At 39.0% G+C, this 20,069-nt stretch overlaps 2 long non-coding RNA genes across 2 annotated transcripts in view; one reads left to right on the forward strand and one right to left on the reverse strand.

Moving 5' to 3' along the window:
- Positions 1-260: 260 nt before the first annotated feature.
- The window catches only part of Gm36011, a 28,113-nt gene continuing 8,304 nt past the window's right edge, over positions 261-20,069 (reverse strand). Inside the window, exons 4-6 of the long non-coding RNA XR_391596.1 lie at positions 7,196-7,290; positions 6,741-6,828; positions 261-2,585 (exon numbers count right to left, since the gene is read on the reverse strand). This is a non-coding gene — a long non-coding RNA (predicted gene, 36011). The remainder of the gene's footprint in view (positions 2,586-6,740; positions 6,829-7,195; positions 7,291-20,069) is intronic.
- The window catches only part of Gm39033, a 32,282-nt gene continuing 15,043 nt past the window's right edge, over positions 2,831-20,069 (forward strand). The window contains exon 1 of the long non-coding RNA XR_882210.1: positions 2,831-3,059. This is a non-coding gene — a long non-coding RNA (predicted gene, 39033). The remainder of the gene's footprint in view (positions 3,060-20,069) is intronic.

Here is a 20,069-nt window from a genome sequence, read left to right on the forward strand (position 1 = left end):
GCTCGTGTCTCTAGCATATGTAGCAGAAGATGGCCTGGTTGTCCATCATTGAGAAGAGAGGCTCCTTGGTTTTGCAAACTTTATATGCCTCAGAACAGAGGAACGCCAGGGCCAAGAAGTGGGAATGGGTAGGTAGGGGAGCTGGGGGGGGGGAGGGTATGGGGGACTTTTTGTGATAGCATTTGAAATGTAAATGAAGAAAATACCTAATTAAAAAAATGTACAACCTAAAAAAAAAGATTAAGACTCCACTATTTTTTGAATTATGAGCTAAATATTTGCTCACAATCTTTCCATGTTTAATAAGTTCTTGTTTATGGTATGTAGGCATTTTCCTTGGGAAAAAAGTGACATACTACAATCATAGCCAAAGGGCTGGAGAGCTGACTCAGCATTTACGAGCACTTGTTGATGCTTAAGAGGACCACTGTTCCATTTCCAACACCTACATGGGGAAGGTCACAACCCCCTCAACTCCAACTTACCCAACACCCTCTTCAGGCATCCACAGACACCTGCATACACATGACATGCATATACACAGAAAAATGTACACATAAGTATAAATAAAATAATGTTTAAAAAGATTATAATCAGTAAAGCAAAATAAGAACAGGTTTTGAAAATCAATATGCGATCAGTTGAGGTCAAATGGAAAATGCAAAAACACAAGAAGGAGAATTCTCAAACACTTGAGTTGATTTTTTATGAATGTATCTGTGTGTAAAAGAGGAGTGAATTCCCATTTAGACATCATATAGATACATGTATGAAATCATGCCATTTACATTGGTTAACAACTAGGTTTTTTGGTTGAAATTATAAAATGAATAAATTTTCATGTTATTTAGTTCTGGAAATTACATTTAGTGTTAGAATAATTCTCCATATGACTTTCTTTATATTTTATAAACAATCCAGGATTTCTGTAAAATATTATTTTTCAAACTTCTGCTGAGAAGCATATTATTATCATGTGTATCCTTGGACCTATATTTTTGTCTTTTTCCCTTATTTTGGCACCTAGGAGATTCTTTCTTAAAAGTGAAAGGCCTTGGTCAAAGAATGTCATTTGGAAGAGCAGATATCATGTTGTGCCAACACAGACACACACACACACACACACACACACACACACGGCCACTTGCCCAACATACAGTCCTGACAATCAACAAGAGAAAAGGTTTTAAGCAGTTATTTTGATTGTTTGTTTTATTTGTTAACTGCGTCCATTTTTGTAAGAGTCCTGACCAATATCTCAATGGAGTGCTTATCATTTTCTTACTGAAATTTTAACACTTCTACTTCCAAGTACTTGATCATTTAGCAAGTGAAGTATTTTGAACATCACCCAGCTATTATGTGTCTGACATTTTCTCACAGTGAATTTGCAATTCATGTTTTTATTAAACAGAATGAAATCTTTTAGTTGTTGTTCCATAGATGTCCTGCTTAAAAATCCCTTTCTAGGGCTTTGATGTTGAGCCTGCTTGCAGAGTACTTGAGTTTGATTCCCAGCACCCATGTTGGGTGGAACCACAACTGACTATCACTCTAGCTCTGGAGAAACCATGCCTTTTCCAGTCTCGGCAGGTATCTACACACACATAACCCACACACAGACACACACACACTCACACTAATTTTAAAAAAGATTTTTCTTTGTAGCAAATGTATCTAATGTTTACCAAATAACTTGTGTTAAGGTATGCTAATTGATTGAAAATGAAGTATATAGTCCTTTCTTTTTCTATAATCATTTAAATTTTAATATTTGCAAAATTTGATTCAGGAAATGATGTGAAAAAGCCAACCTTATTTTTTCACATAAGAGGTATTAATTCAACCTAACGTGATGTAGTGAATAATTCAGTTTCTCAAGAATTTGATCTAAAGTTCCATCTTCAGTCTGTGTCTTTTGATAGCAACATGGATAATAATTAACTGTCATGTGCAAGACATTCTGCTATAATTTTTCAAAACATTGCCATTAATGATAAGTTTTGAAACACTAGCACATGACAGTTTTTTTTTCTATCAATAGGAAGGTTTTTGAGAAAATCTGTTGGAATTAATTAGAAAGTTCAACTTTTTACAGTTAGCTTGGATACTCAAGAATATGTAAATTTCAACTGAATACAATAAAATAATTCCCACTAGTATTTTTTGCTGTAAAAGCCTTAACTACAATTGATGGTATAAGTCTTGTCCTACTCACTATAGTGAAGTTTTGCTGGGTAAGAATTCATATGTTTATACCCCAGATCAAGGCATTTAAAAAGGCACAGTATCAATAGCATCACCTTAGATGCAATTTGGACACTTTACTTGTGTGAGAACAGTAAGGTATCTTCTCATAGATGAAGAATAAACCTCCATCCAGGAAAATAAAAGTGAAGACTTCTTGGATTCCAAGTTGGCAAATCTCAAATTTAAAATTTGGTTTCTGAAGCTCAATAAATGAACTCAGCCAAGTAGAGGGCATTTGTCGCCGCTGTTGTCATTGTAGGTGGAGATCTTTGAAACTGGGCTGGCAGTGTTTCCTTCATCATGCCAAGTAAAAGCAATTATCTAGATATTAAATCCTGAAAAAAGTCAAGGAATGTAAATGCAGAGGGGTGAAAATTAGTCCCTGAAGCACTTCTGCTGTTTAAGAGAGTGAATACTAAAAATAACTCATTGGCCCAATCTCTAGAACATGCTCAATGACTTATTAAAAAAAAACAACAACAACAACAACATATGAATAGTAAGACAGTGAAAAATTCTTGCTCATCATTTTAACCAAGTGTCTACTTGAAAGAGCCAGTTTCTTAACTGTCTATGAGAGATAGAACATATTTAAATATTTTATTTTACTCTCTTTTGTAGACAAAAATAGTAATTATCCTTAAGCATCTAGATATGTTTTGAAGAAGAAGATAGTGCTGCTTTATTTGTTTGCTGAGTCAAGAAGTATCCCTAACACATGTCTGGTTACTACTGTTCTTTCTATGCAAGTACTGTTGGGATGAACAGACACTGGACAAATGGACCCATTGGGCTGGTTGGCTCCAAGGGTAAGAACATTCACATCTATTTATCATGAATGGAACCGAAAGCTTCCATTTTCACCCTTGTTCTACAAATGTTCTGTCCCATCAGTGTGTATTGTGGTCTAACAGAGTTTGATGGCACAGAGTCTTGTGAAATGAGCTTTCTCTTATGAGGCTGAAGGGAGGGCACTGAAACTGCTTGCTTGGGTCTCTACCACTCCTTTGCCTTTTGTTTTATCAAGTGCAGTCTGTGGCTCAGTTTCCATATCTGGAAAAAAGTTCATTAGGGTGAATACATCTCGAAACATACTTGGGGTGGAGGAGATAGCCCAGTGTGTAAAGTGGTAGGTGCAGGAGCATGAGGACCTGACCTTGGATCCCCAGAACCCACACAAAAGCTGAACATGCACTTTGTCTCCAAAATTAGAGTGACAAACAATGGAGGGAGAGAGCAAATGTTGACTTATAGTCTTGCTACAGCACAAATAAAATATAAGCAAGAGGAAAGCCCTGAGAGTAGTGGTTCTCAACCTGTCATCAAGACCTCTCTCTTTGGGGACGGAATGACCCTTTCACAGAAGTCACATATCAAATACCTGCATATCATATATTTACATTATGATTCATAACAGCGGCAAAATTACAGTTAAGAAGGAGCAATGAAATAATTTTATGGCTGGGGTGACTAGAACATGAGGAACTCTATTAAAGGGCCACAGTATTAAGAAGGTTGAAAACTACTGCCCTCGTGCTTTGCCGAACAGTCCATAGATTATAGAAAAGGTGATATTGCACTGGTGTTGATGGATTGGATCACTTCCGATTGTGGCTCCTTTCACCATTTGTGGTTTAGAAACTGACAGCAAAAAATGTACTAAGGACAAGAAGGAAGATTGGCAGCTAGACCAGATCACCTGGCTTATGGCATTGACTGAGGGTCCTCTATCCCTTTATTGACAACCTCAGTTTAATCAAAGGCTATCCTTGGGTAGTAGAAATAAAAGCCTACCATTTCTTAAAATTATGCCAAAGAAAAATAAAGCAACTCTGCCTAAACTTTTCCCTTACTTAACGGGAAGACAAGCAGAGTGAGTGGTTGGTGTCTTCTACAGTTTTTTTTTTTTCTTCTTCTTCTTCAAATTTTCCATTGAGCTAGTTCTTTTAAAACAAATTTGAACTTTTCCCATCCCAATGATTCCCACGGACAGTTGGCAAAGAATCCTGGATAACTTGCAAAGCTGGGCTATTTTCCAGGCATGAGTAACTTGTTAAAAAGCCACCACTTCCTTAATACTAACAGTGAGTAGAATTCACATCCACAGAAATCCTCCTGGCCCCTTGGGAGATGTGTGTGTGTCTGTGTGTGTGTGTTTCTGTGTCTCTGTGTGTCTGTGTCTCTCTGTGTGTATGTGTGTGTGCAAAGTCTTTTTTCTTCATAAAACACTTGGCTCTCCGAATGTCTGTTTATACTTCACTTCTTAAAAATAAATACACACGTTTATGCCAGTTGAGGTTAAAAGTATCCTTTTTCCAGTTGCCAGCTGTGTGCCAGTGATTTTATGACAGATGAGTTCAGAATTCATGGTTAGAATGCTTGAAAATGATTTTCCTTCTATTTATCCTAGCTAAAAGAGAAGAGGATAAAATTCTGAGCACTTTTTAAAAACAGGCATTTTCCTGAAATGTAGGTTATTTTATTTGGAAGTCTGCATTAAATATTTTCAAGTACTATAGAGAAACTAAATGTGTAATTTTACATTTGAAGAGCAAAGTTATTATTTCCTCTGTGCAAAGGGGTGGAGTAAATTTCCACAGTAACCTCTCCCAATTGCTGCTCTGACTACACAGCTGCTTATCAGTGCATAATAACAATGATAATGATAATAATAATAATAATAATAATAATAATAGGATTTTGCTAATTTCTAAATCTTTTTAACACATAGGTGTTTTAAAGTTATTAACATCTTTACAGATAAATGGTGGTCTTTCAGTTTTTACAACCCAGCAGAGGCAGGTTAACCAATCTATCATCTTGCATAGTTCATTCTATGACAAGAGCAGCTGAAATCTATTAATGCCACACACATCTTTAATAGAACATAATTTTATCAGCTAGCTATTCAAGTCTGTTGTGTTTGTGTTTGGTGACGGATACAGAGGTCCAGAGAGCCTTCCCAAACTTGTGTCTCCCTGTGATGAGTCTGTAGCTGAATTCTCCCGGAGTCTCTTTATCTGAGTGTTTCATAAACAACTGCTCTTGTCTTGGCAAGGCTGCACAGGGTATACTTTGATAACAGGCTGTCCCGTGAGATAGTTAGCACTTCCTGCTTCCGGTCAGATGTACCATGAGAATAACTTCTCTACATATGTTTTTGCATTTTTGATCACAATCCCAGCTGGAATCAGGAAGTTTGGAGGCGGCGTGGAAATGGAAACTAATTGAAAGTCACAGTGACATTGTTTTGACTTTTAAAAATACTTAATGTTCTGAGGATTTAGGGATGGGGGTTGTTGATACAATCTATTATCTTCTTTAAAAGTAGATGGTGCCCCAGTTCCCTATCCAAGACACATTGCTTGTTAAAGGTATAGAATCACAGTTTAGAGGGAAGATTTTTCTAAAGCCACAGGGGGACATGGAGTTGGATGTTTTATAATTCTTAGCTAGAGGGCTTAATTGAAGTATGATTCCACATTATCACAACCCTGCAGCTGTCTGTGGCCCAAATCCATACCATCCTAAATCCATATCTGTTTGTGGGGTATAATACATAGCAGTGGAGAAAGAGGCCAGAACACACAACTGTCTCTTCCAAAATCCTGACAATGAGCTGTAAACACTGATTTTCTAAGCTGTCCCAGAAGACACTGCTTAGATCTTTGAGCTTCTCTTGTCCTTCTGACAAGATCGAGAAGAGGGTACCTTTGTGCACCACTGAGTTCAGTGCTAACAGACAATGGGTCTGGACTGGATTGGTCTGTGGAGTCTAGTCCTACATCGTGAGCTTAAAAATATATGAACTCTGACTCAGACACTATTTTCTTCTGTGTCCTAAGAACAACTCTCAACAGGCACCCTTATCTTTCAGACATCCATAAAGCCTTGGTCTATATTGCCAAGGATTCTGTCTATTGCTAGGACTGAACTAGAAACAGGAGGAAGGCAAGATCTGTTGTTTACTTCCATTGTAGTGATTTGCATGTAAGAAACACAAAGTCCAAGTATGGACCCAATGGGTAGTATTTGGGAATGCATTGCATATATAAATTCCTATAGGCGTGTAGTAATGATGAAAAAGAGGTTATAAATTTGAAGGAGTCTGGAATGTATATGGGTTTGAGGGGAGAAAAAGGAGGAGAGCTATATTATAATTAAAATGCAATCTCAAAAATAAAAATATATGTACACATACCACCAAACTCTGAGGGGGTCTCCAAGCAGAGGTGGGACTATTTTGGCCATGATATTTCAGACAAGGTAGGGAAGCCCAGGCAGAAGAATTTTCTGAACCAGGCTGTCTCCGGTGCTCCATTTGACACCCTGTGAAGGACTTATTTTGGTTATTCTTATTTGCTTTTATTTTTTTTTCTATTTTTTATTATGAAAGTTCCAAGGTAATTTTTTGTTGTTGTTTTGCTTGTTTGTCTTGGTGTTTTTGTTTTGTTTTGTATGGACCAGATAGAAAGAAAACAAATACTTACTGAGGACCAGCTATGTGCCAGCCTCTTTCATATCCCTTTCTTCCAGTCGTCTTCTCAAAGCAGATTAGTGACTTGTCTGTTCTTATCACTTTCACAAAGAGAGGAAGGAAGTTAGCTGTGATGAAATTTGGTCAGATTCATAGAAAGGAAACTCCAAAAAACTAGGAATAAAACCCAAGTTTAGGTAAGAGAAAAAAAAAATTCTGGCATTGTTATGTGTTGCCTCTCCTTCAGTTTCTGACAGCGGATGGTAAGGGATTTGGGGTACACGTCACCAGTGGGGACAGAGCTCTGCCATTCTCTGGAGCAAACACACATCGAAATTTGGTTTTAAATTGTGCTTTTAAACAAACCTTAATTGTCTTGGGTCAGAAAACTACGTGTTGATGCAGGAGAATGCCCTTGCCCTTGCAGATGCCTAATTAAGTCTTTAGGGTTTGCTATCTGCAGTTTACCTTCAGATGAGTCAGCTAAACTGTTGATGATTGGTGAATCCAGCTGCAGAAGTGCTCACTGTCCAATTCTTTCAGACCTTCATACACTTGAACATCTTTTAAAATGAAAAAAAAAGTGGGAGAGTATTACTTTGTATATTTTCAAAATCAGAGAATCTGTGAGCCAGAAAAAATGGGTCTTCTTTATGTTTACTGTCCTACCTATCTACTTGTAAGCAATGTGAAAATAACAGTTTTAAAATTTTAATTTATAGAAGACAGACTTGACAAGCAGATGTTACACGGTTAGTGATTATGAGTTTCAGTGTTCCTGTGTCAGAGAAATCAAATGTTATGCCAGGTTCTGGGTCCCTTGAGTCTTAGTTAGCTAATCAATGGGTTCCACAGATCCTATTGAGAATGTAGATCCCCTGATCTTAGGGCTCTTGGATGCCTGTTCTATTTTCATCCAGGACTATTTCTGAGATTATTAAATGCTGAGTTTAGTTAACTGAGGGATGTTACAAGCCCCTGGAGCTTTCTTAGGATAATAACTTATGCGTTTGAATGAAAAGGCAGATACGAAAGACAGACATGGTTCTACTGAAAAGAGAAACTGGTCAAAGCAGACTCTTGAAACACATTTAGTTGAGAGTCTACTCTACATCAGCAACCTTGAGGAAACTTCTCCTTCCATCCTTCCTTTAACCTTTCACCTCCCAATTCTCTCCCCCCCCTTCTTTTCCTCTTTCCAATTCTTTCAGAAAACCATTTATAATCCCCTTTAAGAGGGAGAGTGGCCACATTTTTGTATCCATTCCTCTGTTGAGGGGCATCTGGGTTCTGAAGAACTAAGACCAAAGTGTGGACACTTTGCCCCTTCTTAGAATTGGAAACAATCACCCATGGAAGGAGTTACAAAGACAAAGTTTGGAGCTGAGACAAAAGGATGGACCATCTAGAGACTGCCATATCCAAGGATCCATCCCATAATTAGCCTCCAAACGATGACACCATTGCATACACTAGCAAGCGTTGGCTGAAAGGACCCTGATATAGCTGTCTCTTGTGAGACTAGGCTGGGGCCTAGCAAACACATAAGTGGATGCTCACAGTCAGCTATTGGATGGAGCACAGGGCCCCCAATGGAGGAGCTAGAGAAAATACCCAAGGAGCTAAAGGGATCTGCAACCCTATAGGAGGAACAACAATATGAACTAACCAGTACCCCGGAGCTCTTGACTCTAGCTGCATATGTATCAAAAGATGGCCTAGTCGGCCATCACTGGAAAGAGAGGCCCATTGGACTTACAAACTTTATATGCCCCAGGACAGGGGAATGCCAGGGCCAAAAAATGGGAATGAGTGAGTAGGGAAGTGGGGGGGGGGTAATGGGGGACTTTTGGGATAGCATTCTAAATGTAATTGAGGAAAATACATAATAATAAAAAATATTTTAAAAAAAGAAAAGAAGGAGAGTGGCAAATGTTCAGTCTTCGTAAGCTGGGAATTCAAACTCGCGTATTTTAGGATGACTAACGTATCGGGTGCTGGCTATGTACCAGGCGTTCGAGCTTACTAAGAGGCTTGTTTATGTAGAAAGGCAGACTTCAAGCGTGGAAGTCATGCTTAGAGGGAGTGGAGGAAGATAAACAGGAGACAAATACTGACTGGGCATCTACTGTACTTCTTTTCTTTCTGTTTAGGTTAACATGGAAGAAATAGTCATACAATAGTCATTGTATGGTTGGGACAAAGTGACACTCACTAATAACCCTGTTGGAGAGATGGAGCTAGATTGGAGTGCTGATAGTCCAGGTAACCCAGAATTAAAACGAAAACTTTGCTAAACAACATTTCCTTTCAATCTGATAGTTCTTTGACCAATTCGCTCATCAGAGCTGAAGAATGCAGTATGCAGAGAGTCATCATGGGATGGCAGGACAGTAGAGCATATGGGTCTGATGTTCACCATAGATCTATGAAGTTCAAAGAATTTCTATTCCAAACATGGCAGAGTGAAAGTATGGAGTCCAGAGCAAGGCTAAGTGGGGAAATTACAAACCAAGCTTCGTTTTAGAACTTCAAGCAACGTTTAAGCCCGCCCCACCCCTCAGTGCTAAATCGTGGACCTTGAATGCCCCCAAGCTCTCTATATTAAGGGTTTGACAATCATGGAGTTATCTATCATGGAGTAACAAAATTTTAAGAAAGTGGGATCCTATGCTGGGAAATTTGGCCATTAATACTTGTTCTTTTAGAGGACACTGTTGAAATATCGGATCTTCTACTTATTTTTTTCAATCTAACCATCTTGAGGTGAAGAACCTTCTTCATCACAGGCTATTGCAACACTCCATAGGCCCCAGTGCAGCACTGACAACCAAACATGCACTAAGATCATTAAATATGCCTTCTTGTCTTTAAATACGTTGTCAATCTTTTTGTTACAGTGAGGGAAAGCCAACATATCCAGATGTCACCAAGTCCATTCTTCCTGAATCAATTGGACATAATAGAAACTAGTGCAGAAGGCTTTAAAATGAATTTAAAATAAAAAGTATTTAAAAAATCACATAGTCCCTGGAATGTTTCATTATACCCAGTGTACAAATAGTCCTTGTTATTACAAACCAGGTTCCATTTGCTGAAAACCCCTTCCTTTTAAGACTCAAGATCCCAATCACTCTTCTTCAGCCAATGTTGATAGTTTCAATAATACTACAGAGAAGTCTGATAGAGAAAGATACTAAACATGAATTCAAATGAATATCTCAACGAGGCATGGCTATAGCCAGTAGTTTTCAAGGACTGGCATTCAGCTGTAATTAATTTCATAACTATTTTTGCCCAACGAGTATAGCCACTGTACAATTTTAGCCTCGTGTGCTGTCTTAATATCCTTTATGCCATCTCAAAACTATTTTTAAACCATGTATTATTAAAAAAAAAATCCAACGTGGGTATTCATTAGGTTAAGATGGATGAGAATAAAGCTTTATCCTCAACAGATGCCCCACTTAGGCATAACAATCTAATTCTATTTAATTTAGTCCCTGGCATCCTTGCCTTCTCCTGTCAGACTGAATCAACCTGAGTGCTAATTTCTGAGGCAAAACCTCTGTGATCATTTCACTCGTGATTTAATCCAGATCTAACCTCAGGCCTTTGGAGGTTCAAGGTCAATGACCCAATTTACTCTGCCATCCGCCTCTGTGGCAGTAAGCATTGTTATTCCGTGCAAAGCTTTTTACTGTATATGTGATTTCTTTCCTATGCACCTTCACCAAATCCAGCAAGGAGGGAGAGATGGCTTTAGATGGCAAGTTGGTGGGAGCTGTTAAGGATTTGGGGTGTATGTCTTTGGGTGATTCAAGAAAAGAGGTGTTAAGGCAACCTTTGACCCTGTCAGCAGAAGCCGGCGGGAAGAAATGATTGGATTTATTCCAAGGAGAAAATTCTAGTCAGCGGTGTCCTAGTCAGTTGTAAACATTATTTTACAAAGAAATCCTGGACCTTAAATACTCAATACAAGATGTATTGAGGGATAAAGGTAGATACATAGATCACGCTGAGTATCCTCACAGAGGAATGAATACATATGAGCTCAACTCTTACACTACTTTTTCATCTTTTTTTTTTTTTTAACAACCAGTGTCTTTCTCATCTCCTTCACCCACAGTGGTTAATACATTTTGTGAATTTTCCTTTATGTTTTAAATAAATTTTCCCTTCTCCAGTGTCCCAGCAGCCCATCTGCCGGGAGCAGAGGCTCATTGAAGAGCCTCTCTTTAAGTAAAGAAGGTATCCCAGCGACACACAGCTGCACTCAGGGACAGCAGCTCCAGAGTGGTGTCCCTCCCACGAGGAGTTAAACTGGGTTTCTGTGTCAAAGATGCTGAATGGGATTGGGGGTGGAATTGTTAAAATTGGAAATGACCTATTTAACTACATGCGCCTTCCCCAGGACTGGTATAAATACGTCCAACTTTAAAATTTTTTCATCAGAATGAGCTTGTCATTGGCTTTGATGCAGAAGGGCTCTGTAGCGATGTCTTATAGGAAATGGAACATGGATGATTGATCTTTGTAAATCTCTATAATCTTTATGATATGTCAGTGTATCTTTTGACAGCAACAACAAAAAGTTGGCTTAAATCTCCCTGATGCTTGAAAAACTAAAGTAACAGGGTAGAGGTTGATCAGAGAAAAAATGGAAAGTCCTTACAAATTAAAATAATTTAATAATAACTCTCTCCTTTACAGAGGAGAAACAAAGGGCATAGTTGTGTAACTACAATATATATGTTGGGCTGGACATTGTTTAGCAAAATCCTATGTTATGGTTTCATGATTAGATTTCTAAAAATAAGATTACATAGTAACATCACCTAACAAAAGCAAAAATAAGGCCACCTACTTTTCATTTTGGCTGTCCCAAATCACCTAGTCACCAAGGATGAATGCCAAGAGAATTCCAGAGGTAACTGCTAAGGAAGCTACCAGCAATCCTGACATACAATAATTATACTTTTAGTCAAGAGACATGGATGTCCTTTATTATTGATTTATTGATTATTTTAAGGAGTGCACTTTTGAGTGCCTTAAAACCAGAAGTGTACAGGTTAGGCAGAGTTTAGATGGACAAGATCAGCTAAGGAGCAGATGTGGTACATTCTAACCAGAGACTTGATGCTGTCTCGGAAGGTGCTTCAATAAACGGGGACTGGCGTCGATTCAAACGGCTTCTGCATTTAGAGCTTCAAAACACAGAACTGAAAATTTGCATCAGACTGGACATCAATGTGCACTTTTAACTAAAATTCTTCAGACTTGGCATGAATTCACATACCCCTCCTTTTTTTTAAAAAAAACAAAAGAATATTTTGTTTTTATAAAATTGCATTACTTCCCCTTCTTGTTGGATGTATGACCTTTAAGAAAAGGTTATGCTGTATATTTCAGTCACCGAGCATTGAGAAAATTACATTAACACTAAAATAATATTCTTACTGCCAAATGCCCAAGTCCTCAGCAGCAGCAGGCTAAGTCTCCAAGGCCCAGGGTAGTGCTTCATCATGCTGGCATGGCTGCCTTGACAGACTGCTGCTCTCAAATCCATCCTCCTCTCTGCCAGTCACAGCTTTCTGATTCAAAGCAGCTCTGTGCCCACCCTGGCTGGCTGAACCCTTGTCCTTAGCCCTGCCCTTCTGGGGTCCTAGGGGACCCCTCTCTTTTGGGTTCACTAGTGATCCTGTTCCTGAGACGTCTTTCCTTGATTCCCTTTTGGACTGAAGGGAAAGGCAATTCTTCAGCTTGCTTTACAAATAAAATATATATATATGGATATACATATCATAGCTTATATAGTTTTGAAATATTATATATTTGAATATATATTCTTCTCTTTTTTTAAAGTCATATTGCAGAGAAATGTTTATGCTATCTTTGTGATCAAATGCTACTCTTTCAAATAATCAGACAATTCAGGTAGATTAAATTAGGACTAATGAGTTGCTTAATAATTCACATATATCTAATATTTTAGACACTGGAATCATTCTGTTTAAGTCAATGCCGAATGAACTGAGGAAAAAGAGCGGTATCTCATATGATTTTCAGTGGCAACCACTGAATTCAGGAAGACTCATGTCACAGAGCGTCCTTCATCAACATCACAAAATTCAGATTTCTGGTGTGCTCTGTGGGTACCACAGCAAGTTCATTTCTGGGCCAGTGCTGCCAAATCATATGATGTGAATTGATGTCCACTAGCGCTTAGAACTGCACGGCCTGATTTAAGTTGTGAGATTGAACTTGTCTACAACTGTTGGGGTGAGAGGCCAGTTCATGCACATTAATTAGTCTAATTCACCTCACTTGATTTAATTCTATACCTTTTATGGGATAATGCTCTTTGAGGTATATTTGGATGAAGTAAAGATGTTAGAAGCTAGGAATATAATAATCCCACAGAGATTTATTCCTCCCTACCTGCTCTTCCAAGGTTGAGTGTTTCAGCACATTTTAAGATGAATCATTGGGAGTAGAATGACTTTGTGTGAAGCAGCAATGGAAGGAGTATTTGTCTACGAATACCGAAAACACTCAAATCACTTAGAAGTGATTTTGATAACCAACATGACAGCTGGAGTCATGGAAGATAATTTATTTTACCCAAGGACTTCTCTTCTAATGCATAGGTTCCATGTGAGTATTAAGTCTCCAAAGAAATTAATTCATGCCTATCATTTGAGAGTTTTTACAATTCAGACATTTAAACACCAGCGTTCCATTTAATAGTAGGAACAGGTTGTAAAGATTTGTTCATTTGAAATTCCATTTGCTAACAGATGTGATAACTTGTCTGGCATTAAAAAGCGAGTTTAGGGTAATCACTGCTCTTGTTCTTGGGTTCTAAGTGCTTTGCAATCCTTAATTCACATAAAACATCTGTGAAATTCAGTTAGGAGTGTGGTGAGTAAGATTTAATCCCTGTTTTATACAAGTGTGCTCAGAAACATGCTTGCATATATTTCACTCTTCCTTGTATGAGAAGTCAATGTGGGAAGCCACAGGAAGGCATTTTAGTGACATTTTGAATCTTTGGGGCAATTGAAGATTAATGTGCTAACAGCGTCAGAAGTATGCCAACCAAAAGACTGTTTCCTCTGTTGAGTTTGACACCAAAGGAAGAAATATTGTAAAACCCAGTGAAAAGTTTCCATGTTACTTGGTGCCCACTTAAAAACCTGGTAGCACTTAGTTTCCTTTTTAGATCATTCATAGATTAAGGCCAAATACATTCTCTCACTGAGAATACTAGTGGATGCAGAAAAGCTGCAGGTGTGACACATGGGGCCTCCCTTCCCCCTCATCTCCTATAGACAGCACTAATCAATCGAGCTCTTCCCAAGTCTCCACCCAGCTCAGAGTTCTCAACTTATGCTCCTGGCAAACATTAGCTGCACACTGATTCTTTTGAGGTTCTTTTGGTAACTGATAAAGCAATGGCTTTGAAAACATTCTCTGGTCTGGATACACTTGTAAGGGTAACAGGAGCAAATCTACAAGGAAAATTGGCACATGTGTTTTAAATATTTTTCCCTCTCAGATATACATCTGGAATTGTCCATTCAGGAACTACTACTTGCGCCAGTGGACACTAAGTAGGGACAGGCATTACCTTGTACATAGCACATTTTTACTCACTTCTGTTCTACCTCATTCTGGAAATGGCTGATGATAATTCACATCTATTGTATACAAGTTTGTGTTTGGGAATACGTACAATGTACTTGTGTAAGAACAGGTGCACTGCCTAGTTTGATGTCATCTTGATACAAATAGAGTTGTTTTAGAAGAAAGAACCTTAATCAACAAGATACCTCCATCAGATCATCTATCTGGAAGTTTTTGATACATTTTTTTTTTATTAATGTGGGAGTGTGAATCTCACTGTAGCTGTTGGTTCTGGGTACTATATAACCAGATGAGGAAGCCATGGGTAGTAAGAGAGTAAGCAGGATTCTTACATTCCCTCTGCCTCCAGGTTCCTGCCAGTTCATTTTTTTTTATGATGGCTTGCCTCTGCAAATTGAAATAACCCTTTCCTTTTCTGGGATGCTTTGTGGTCATGGTATTTAAAATAGCAATAGCAAGAAACCTAGAACTCAACATAAGAATGGTGTTTGCTTTGAAAGCTTTCTAAGATAGGCCATTTGGCAAAAGCAATTAGACATGTTTTAGATATTGAAAGGAGAGAGGGAATTTCCCATAGATTATCCTGTACAGAATACTGTGCTATCCAGTGAGTGCCAGGCTTGGCAACATCCATACTTTCTGGTATGATGATTCTTTTATGAGGTCTCCTCCTAACACCCTCTTCTATATTGCAATTAAATTTGTGAAGGAAATAACAGGTAGGTTTCTTCAGATCTTGCTTGAACCCATAGTAACATGTACATAACAGGCTTTCAAGCTCAATTCTCTTGAGGGCATTCTGGTGGATTAGGAAGTAATTATTAACGAATTTAACAGGTGTGTCCACAGAGCCACCACCAATGCAGGGAGCTCTTGCTTAGTTCTACATTAAATGTGTGAGAATGGCAAACGTCTCTTGTTAACTTATATTCTGATCATAAGAAGACAGAGTTGAAGCCGTGTTGAGCAGTACTATTGTGGGATGGATTCATGAGCCTGGCTATGAGTTCTAAGCAGAGGCAAAGGGGCATTAATATTTTTTTATTATAAAGCAGACGTTTTCTCCTCGGCAGCCCAGAGGAGGCCAGGCTCTTATTCCAGGAATAGTTCCTAGTCTGTTGCAGATGGAGGAATGGCCAAACAATGTCGCCAGATTCATCCCATATGACAGTTATCTTCAGGAAATGCTATTTCTAAAGGGTAATGGAGATACTGCGCAATTAAGCAAGCCTTGGAGTCAATGAGAAAAACAGGGTATAATAAGTTGTTTTCTTAAGGATTTCTCCTAAATCTTTCCTAGGTCCACTTATTATGTTGAACTTCTTGATGAATAGCGGAGTTCTAAAGCAGAGACAGTAATGAATCCTCCCCTCATGAGCCCTTTCACTGAATTAGCTTCAACATCATATTGGTCAGTATTTCTTTAGGAACATTTTCCTATTGTTCACTTCTGAGGGACGTCATGGAAGTCTGAGTGCAGGAGTTTGAGAACATGTGCTATGGACTTGTAGGATCTTTGAGAACACATGCCACATATAGGATCTGTATTTCAACTACAAAGAAACCCTGATCTAGCTTTGTGCTCCTGGCTGGGCAGTGTGCCTCACAGAAGTAATGAGTCTCTATGTTTGTAGTGATAAAAATGACTCACTACTGGATAAACATGGGGACTGTGAAGCAGGACGGGGGAAGAAACTAGGATTGAGGGACCCACAAAAGGGCTATCCAAGCATACACGGGCATCAGCAAGTGATTTAGAGGAAGGTGCTGCCTCGACTGAATCTTGAAGATTAAGATTTGCTCAGCAATAGGGAGAAGCCACAGAAAAAACAAAACAAACAAAAATGACAACAAAATAATCAAAAAGGAAAGCCACTTTTCCCAGGGCTGTTGTCCCTTGAGCAGGGTATAAGAATGGACAAGATACTTGTAATTCTTAGTTCACTGAGAAACCCTGAGGTTTAAATTGGTGGATTTGATGGTTAACACTTTGTTGACGTGATTTGGGCTTCAAATCATGCTTTCATATTAAAATTTAGTTGTATTTTAGAAATGAAAACCAAAATACTGTTTCCAAACAAGATTATGGCTTCCTTCTTTCCTTCCTTCCTTCCTTCCTTCCTTCCTTCCTTCCTTCCTTCCTTCCTTCCTTCCTTCCTTCCTCTCTTCTCTCTCTCTCTCTCTCTCTCTCTCTCTCTCTCTCTCTCTCTCCCCTTCTTTCTCTCTTTCTTTTTCTCTTCTTTTTTTTTTTGTGGTGGTGGTCGTCTGTTTTTGTTTGTGTCTTTGATTGGCTGGTGGTTTTTTGGCTTATTGGTTTTAGTTTTTTGGTTTTGGTTTTGGTTCGGTTTTGGGTTTTTCCTTTTCTTTCCTTTTTGTTTCCCTCTTTAGAGGGTGAGGAATATCTCATGAAATAATGTACTGTGACCACATGATATAGTTTGAATCTGTGGCTTCCACAGAGAAACCTAACAAGCTTGCTACTTCAGGTCTACCCAATGTAAGCAAACCTTGAGGTGGAATGAAGATTCACAGAGCACTTTGTTAGTTTTTCTTTCCCGTCTCCAGCCAGAATTAATTAATTTTAGGAAAGAAAAATAATAAGTACAAGTATTGTCTGGCTGGTATATTTCCATTTCATTTTTCTCCACCTCTTATCTGTTGCCAAGCTCAGAAACAGTGGACTGTTTTCTTGGGTTTTGAGCAGGAAGAGAACAGGGAGATGATAAGAGGACAAATGAGTGTTCGAGCCGATGTTTCATGCCTGAAGCATTTCTTATATACACACGGTAGGAAGAAGCACAAGGGCCTCAGCAGGATATCTCCTTCTCAAGAGACCTTATTCCCAGATCCTGTGTCTGACTCAAGACTGTAAGACAGCAACTGAAGAACAATACCCAAGAACAATGGGAAACTTTCATGGGAAAGATAGCTGTTATTGCACTTCACCTTGAAAATGGCACCTTCTATTTCAGTCCCTTTACAGTAGAGAATCTATTTAGAAACAGCAGAGAGTCTGTTGTTAAAATCAGAAACAGAAAAAGGGAAATACAGGTTTAATAGGGTCAGAGAGTGATTATGAAGTCTGTGAAACTGATTCTCTGGGATTTAGGGATTCTTTCTGAGAAAAAAAAAATTAAAACATCCTAAAAAGCTAGGCTTGCGTTTTTGTAGCATTCTCAATCACTTAACTGGCAGTTATGCCATCGGGTATAGTAGAGGCAGTGATGGGATACGGTGGTTGTGATGACTGTTAGACTCTCCAGCTTGAGCCCAAATAAACAGGTGATAAAGGTGCACATTCAACCAGTAAAATGGAGGGCCGGCGGCCATGAAACACAAAAGATAGGCTCATTTGGCCTCACAGTTTTTGAAGATTTTAGTCTATGCCAGGGACAACCATGTTGTTGGGAAGGTGAAACAGAAGATTCTTGTGGTGGAAAATGTCTCAGTGATGAAGCCAGGAAGCAGAGGAAAGAGGAAAGAAATGGGGAGAGTGGAAATCAAAAGAGCGGGCCAGGAGAGGAGAGGGGCTGGGAGGAAGGTGTCAATGGTACCCTCAAAGGCCAAACTTAGTAGCCTGTCTCCCTCCTGATAGCTGGGATTTGCCTACTAAAGTTTTCACAGCTCCCCAACGATGCCATGTTCTAGGAACCAGGTGTTCAATGTGCACGATTTTGGTAGTCATTAGAATCCAGACTACAGTAGCAAATAACTGGAATTTCCATTTCCCATCTCTTAGACTCAAACGAAAAAGCAGAGACCTCTCTCTCTCTCTCTCTCTCTCTCTCTCTTTCTCTCTCTCTCTCTCTCCCTTCCTCTCCCTCTCTCTCTCCCTCTCTCCATCACAGAGAGTTTATGGAACCTAGATGAGATGAATGTAGAACACTTGGAGAGCCATAAGTGGCCATATTATTAATATTAATATTATTTTCACTCAGTTCAGTTACTTCTTGAGCTCTTTTGGCTCATCCCCGAGACTCGTTCTGAAGAAGGGAAGGCAGAAGGCAGCTGTCAAATTAAGCTTCAGGATGACTCTGAATTTTTCTCTTCCAGCAGGTCACCCTTGTAATTGAAAGTTGATGTATGGTTCCATTTGTAAAAAACAGAATGAGAAGGCTTGACATTGACTAACCAAGTTTTCAGTAAAATGGATGCCTCCATGACAGGATTAAGATAATGAGACCTAAGAATTGAGTCAGATGTGGACATGTGTTCTTTCTAAAGCACGAGGCTGAAGAAATACAGCCATAAAACAGTCACAACCCAACATGCAGGGCCATGAAGGGCTTCCTTCCTGAAGTCTCCTAGGGTTTTGTTTTTGTGCTCTTGATACCTTTGCTTTTGGGGCCATGATTCTGATCCTGTCAACTTAGACCTCTGTGGGTACTTGCAGTTCTAGTCTTGGGCCTGATGTCTCAGAGAAGGTTCCTCTTAAAAGTAGAGATACTCAAATCTTTCCTCAGCTAATGCCAAGATGTCCCGTAAGAGCAAGAGAGGGGCTCCTAGAGAGACCAAAGAAATGTCACTACCAGTGAAAGAGTCCTTAACGAATGCACAGATTTACAGCCTTATTTACATTGAGGTTTATTTAGTGAGTGCACTTGGAGTCTAAACGCTGGAACAAACTGTGCCTTCTCTGCTTTAATAACTCCAAGGACCTTGCTAGCTGTAAAAGGTAAAGAGTTTTCATTCACTTACAATTCAGAGTCACGTTCCTCAGGCTTGAATAAAGTGGTAATAATAAAACACCTACACAAACACGGGCAGAGCTTCGAGGTAAGTGGCTTTTAGCTTTGCCTTCAGCGCCGTGAACTTGAAAAATTGTCCCCACTGAAGCCTGGCCAGAACCAAATCTCTTTTCCAGTGACCCATTAGTTGCTTCCTTCACTAATTTAATGCTTTCTTAGGACATATACCTTCAGGGAATTTGCATACCTAGCCAATCATATTAAGATATTTTATGCAGATATTGTACCAGCCAACAAATTTTATTTCTTTTCCAAGGATGTCCTCAAATGGACTTGTTTTTAACCAAATCTAGGCATGGGAATTTTCTACATAGTAAATCATTGAAAGGCCAAATAATTCCTTATACTGTCAGATAGTGGGAAGAGGTCAGAAAAAAATAAAAAACAAACACCCCCCCCCAAAAAAAAACTCACCACCAAACTAAACAGCCAACCAACCAACCAACTAACCAACCAAAAAAAAAAAAATCCCAGAAACCTTTCTTCAGATGGCACTCATGATACACACATTGTGTTAGCTTTGGAGAGAGAAGAAAGTGACAAAGCTGGTTCATTCGGCATCATGGTGGCTCTCAGCTCCTCACCTTACTTTAATAACTTCCATTGGCTCAATGCTCCAGCTGTGGATTAAACGTCTGGTCTCCTGTGTGTGACCTGGACCTTAGAGCCCTTAAAATTCTGCTTTGTCAAAGGAAGCCTGACATGGTCTTCAGTGAAAGGAGAGTGAAGGATCTATAGATCTGGCCAGGTGTCTGCTTTCTCTTTGCTGTTCCTAGATTATGTCTTCCCTTCCTACCTTGACCAAGCCAAAGAAATAGCCCTTGCTTAAAATCGCTACATTTAGAATCCAGATTGTTACAGGACCATTATACTCATTTTGAAACCTAGAACTAAAATAACCAAATTTCTTCGAAACACAAGAAATATTTCACCTGTGATCTCTG

Source organism: Mus musculus, chromosome 7 (genome assembly GCF_000001635.26).
Source record: "Mus musculus strain C57BL/6J chromosome 7, GRCm38.p6 C57BL/6J".
Lineage (NCBI taxonomy): Eukaryota > Metazoa > Chordata > Mammalia > Rodentia > Muridae > Mus > Mus musculus.